The following is a 4,765-nucleotide window of genomic DNA, read 5'->3' on the forward strand; positions in this document are numbered from 1 at the left end:
GAGGAAGTCTTCTTAATCACATTTATGTGTGTATGTATGTATGTATGTATGTATGTATGTATGTATGTATGTATTGAGAAGGATCATGCTTTTTTGGGAAGACCTGACCAACAGATGAAGGCAGCCCAGTGGGCATCCTACACAACATTCTTTTGCTAAGAGAGATCAACTGGAACACAGATTCCTCTGGGCAACTTCCCAGCCTCATCCCTAGAGGGGTGTGGATACTTCCAACCAGTTCCTTGAAGGCATCTGTAGTCTGCTAGAGATAGAGCCCCTCAGGGGTGCCTTCTTGCTTTTCACAAAGAACATTTCTTTAGATTTTTTGAAGTCTTCACTTTGTTACTTTCATTCTACATTCTTTCAAGGCCATCAGAGCAACTTCTGTACAGATTGCCTTGATGTCACACCAGAGAGGTCATTTTTAGCCTTGCTCAAGTCATCCAGGGTTACATCATCAGCCAAGGTCTTCCTGCTTGTGTGGATCTGAAAGATGTGCTTCTTAGTCTTTTCGTCAGGCAGGGGATCTCAATTTTCCTGTCAATGAGGTCTGGTCTGACAAGAGCTGGATCCAAAGTTTGTTTGGTTTGTGGCCATGATAACTTTCAGGTCACCCTTTGAATCAAATCCATCCAACTAGTTCAACAGTTCCAACATTGTTCATTGAATTTCTCTCACCACCGACATATAAGTTATATCTTTTTGTTCCAATGGCATCAATTTCATCAGTAAACACAATGGATCGTGCATGTTCTTTCCCAACTGGAAACAATTCCTGAATGGTTTGGGCTTGTTCCCTAGGTACTTCTCAATAAGTTCAGAGCCAGCCACTCTCAAGAAAGTGGCTGAGGTTTGGTTTGCTACTGCTTTGGCTAATAAGGTTTTACCTCTGTGGCAGATTATAGAGAATGACCCACTTTTTGTGCTTTATACCCATCTCTTTATAATATTCAGGATGAGTGAGAGGAAGCTCTTCAGATTCCTTAATTCCTGGATTGGCTGTCCAACTCCCCAGTATCAGCATAGGTTTCCTGGGGGTCCTTTTCTACCTTTATCACTGTGACCAAGGGATCCATGCCATCCATGAGCACCCCTATGACAGCATGCATCTTGTGGTTGAGCAGGACTGAGCAGCCTGGTTCCAGCATATCCTTGTCTACAAAGGAAAGAAAGTTGATGTAGTGTTCTGATGTAGCCATGATGGTGTGATTGTCATTAAGGATCTCTTCCAAGGTTTCTACCAATACTGGGGTCCTCCTCAGATCATCCACCTTTGATCAGTCCTCCTCTTGCTTTTCTCTTTCTAAAGATTTATTTGTTATTTTATTTTATTTTTTAAACATTTTTTTATTTAAACTCGATTAATTAACATATAATGTTATTATTGGTTTCAGAGGTACAGGCCTGTGATTCATCAGTCTTATATAATACCCAGTGTTCATTATATCACATGCTTTCCTTAATGTCCATCACCCTGTTACCCCATCCTTCTACCCCCCTTCCCCACCAGTAACCCTCAGTTTGTTTCCTATGATTAATAGTCTGTTATGGTTTGTCTCTCTCTCTCTGGTTTCATCTTGTTTTATTTTTTCCTCTCTTCCCCTATGGTCTTCTGTTTTGTTTATTAAATTCCACATATGAGTGAGATCATATGATAATTATCTTTCTCTGATTGACTTATTTCACTTAGCATAATATACCCTCTAGGTCCATCCCTGTCATTGCAAATGGCAAGATTTCATTTTTTTATGGCTGGATAACATTCCATTGCATGCATGTATACCTATATCTATATCTCTATGTATCTGTATATATATACATCTATATGTATCACATCTTCTTTATCCATTCATCTGTTGATGGACATCTGGGCTCTTTCCATAGTTTGGCTATTGTGGACATTACTGCTATAAACATTGGGGTGCAGGTGCCCCTTCAGATCACTACATTTGTATCTTTGGGGTAAATACCCAGTAGTGCAATTGCTGGGTCATAGGGTAGCTCTATTTTCAACTTTTTGAGGAACCTCCATAGTGTTTTCCAGAATAGATACACCAGCTTGCATTCCCACCAACAGTGTAAGAGGGTTTCCCTTTCTCCACATCCTCGCCAACATTTGTTGTTTCCTGACTTGTTAATTTTAGCCATTCTGACTGGTGTGAGGTGGTATCTCATTGAGGTTTTGATTTGTATTTTCCTGATGCCAAGTGATGTGGAGCATTTTTTCATGTGTCTGTTGGCCATTTGTACGTCTTCTTGGAGAAATATCTGTTCATGTCTTCTGCCCATTTCTTGATTGGATTATTTGATTTTTGGGGTGTTGGGTTTGCTAAGTTCTTTATAGATTTTGGATACTAGCCCTTTATCTGATAAGACATTTGCAAATATCTCCTTCCATTCTGTCTGTTGTCTTTTGGTTTTGTTGATTGTTTCTTTTGCTGTGCAGAAGATTTTTATATTGATGAAGTCTAAATTGTTCATTTTTGCCTTTGTTTCCCTTGTCTTTGGGGACATGTCTAGCAAGAAGTTGCTGTGGCAAGGTCACAGATTTTGCTGCCTGTGTTCTCTAGGATTTTGATGGATTCTTGTCTCACATTTAGGTCTTTCATCCATTTTGAGTCTATTTTTGTGTATGGTGCCAGGAAATGGTCCAATTTCATTTTTCTGTATGTGGCTCTCCAATCTTCCCAACACCATTTGTTGAAGAGACTGTCTTTTCCATTGGATATTCTTTCCTGCTTTGTTGAAGATTAGTTGACCTTAGAGTTGAGGGTCCATTTCTGGGTTCTCTATTCTGTTCTATTGATATAGGTGTCTGTTTCTGTGCCAGTGCATACTGTCTAGATGATAACAGCTCTGTAATATAGCTTGAAGTCAGGCATTGTGATGCCACCAGCTTTGGTTTTCTTTTTCAACATTCCTTTGGCTATTCGGGGTCTTTTCTGGTTCCATACAAATTTTAGGATTGTTTGTTCCAGTTCTGTGAAAAATGTTGATGGTATTTTGATAAAGATTGCATTGAATGTAAAAAAAAAAAAAGATTGCATTGAATGTATAGGTTGCTCTAAGTAGCATAGGCATTTTAATGATTTTGTCCTTCCAATCCATGAGCAAGGAATGTTTTTCCATTTCTTTGTGTCTTCCTCATTTCTTTCATGAGTGTTCTATAGTTTTCTGAGTACAGATCCTTTGCCTCTTTGGTTAGGTTTATTCCTAGGTATCTGATGGTTTTGGGTGCAGTTGTAAATGGGATTGACTCCTTAATTTCTCTTTCTTCTGTCTCATTGATAGTGTATAGAAATGCAACTAATTTCTGTGCATTGATTTTATATCTTGATACTTTGCTGAATTCCTGTATGAGTTCTAGAAATTTTTTGGTGGAGTCTTTCAGGTTCTCCACACAGAGTATCATGTCATCTGCAAAGAGTGAGAGTTTGACTTCTTTTTTGATTATTTGGATGCCTTTTATTTCTTTTTGTTGTCTGATTGCTGAGGCTAGGAATTCCAGTACTATGTTGAACAGCAGTGGTGATAGTGAGCATCCCTGCCATGTTCCTGACCTTAGAGGAAAAGCTCTCAGATTTTCCCCATTGAGAATGATATTTGCTATGGGCTTTTTGTATATGGCTCTTATGTAATTGAAGTATGTTTCCTCTATCTCTATACTGTGAAGAGTTTTAATCAAGAAAGGATGCTGTACTTTGTCAAATATTTTTTCTGCATCTATTGAGAGGATTGTATGGTTCTTGTTGTTTCTTTTATTAATGTGGTATATCACATTGATTGATTTGTGGATGTTGAACCACTCTTGCAGCCCAGGAGTAAATCCTACTTGATCGTGGTGAATGATCCTTTTAATGTACTGTTGGATCCTATTGGCTAGTATTTTGGCAAGAATTTTGGCATCCATGTTTATCAGGAATATTGGTCTGTAATTCTCCTTTTTGGTAGGGTCTTTGTTTGGTTTTGGGATCAGGGTAATTCTGGTCTCATAAAATGAGTTTGGAAGCTTTCTTTCCATTTCCATTCTTTGAAACAGCTTCAGAAGCATAGGTATTAATTCTTCTTTAAATGTTTGGAAGAATTCTCCTGGGAAGCCATCCGGCCCTGGGCTCTTGTTTGTTGGGAGATTTTGGATTATTGCTTCAATTTCCTTGCTGGTTATGGATCTGTTCAGGCTTTCTATTTCTTCCTGTTTCAGTTTTGGCAGTTTATAAATTTCTAGGAATCCATCCATTTCTTCCCTATTACCTAATTTGTTGGCATATTGTTGTTCATAATATGTTCTTATAATTGTTTGTATTTCTTCAGTGTTGGTTGTGATCTCTCCTCTTTCATTCATGATTTTATTTATTTGGGTCCTCTCTCTTTTTTTTTTGAGAAGTCTGGCCAGGGGTTTATCAATCTTATTAATTATTTCGAAGAAGAAGCTCCTAGTTTTGTTGATTTGTTCTACTGTTATTTTGGTTTCTATTTCACTGATTTCTGCTTTAATCATTATTATTTCTCTTCTCCTGTGGGGTTTAGGCTTTATTTGCTGTTCTTTCTCCAGTTCCTTCAGGTGTAAGGTTAGCCTGTGTAATTTGAGACCTTTCTTTTTTCTTGAGAAAGGCTTGTATTACTATATATTTCCCTCTTAGGACCACCTTTGCTGCATCCCAAAGGTTTTGAACAGTTGTGTTTTCATTTTCATTTGTTCCCATGAATTTTTTAAATTCTTCTTTCTTTCTTTCTTTCTTTCTTTCTTTCTTTCTTTCTTTCTTTC

The 4,765-nt window shown here is 37.9% G+C and overlaps 1 pseudogene; it reads right to left on the minus strand.

The window, feature by feature from the left end:
• Positions 1 to 334: 334 nt before the first annotated feature.
• The window catches only part of LOC118009022, an 8,234-nt pseudogene continuing 3,803 nt past the window's right edge, over positions 335 to 4,765 (minus strand).

This window comes from Mirounga leonina, unplaced genomic scaffold (assembly GCF_011800145.1).
Source record: "Mirounga leonina isolate KUSES-001 unplaced genomic scaffold, KU_Mleo_1.0 Mir_126, whole genome shotgun sequence".
In the NCBI taxonomy this organism is placed as follows: Eukaryota; Metazoa; Chordata; class Mammalia; order Carnivora; family Phocidae; genus Mirounga; species Mirounga leonina.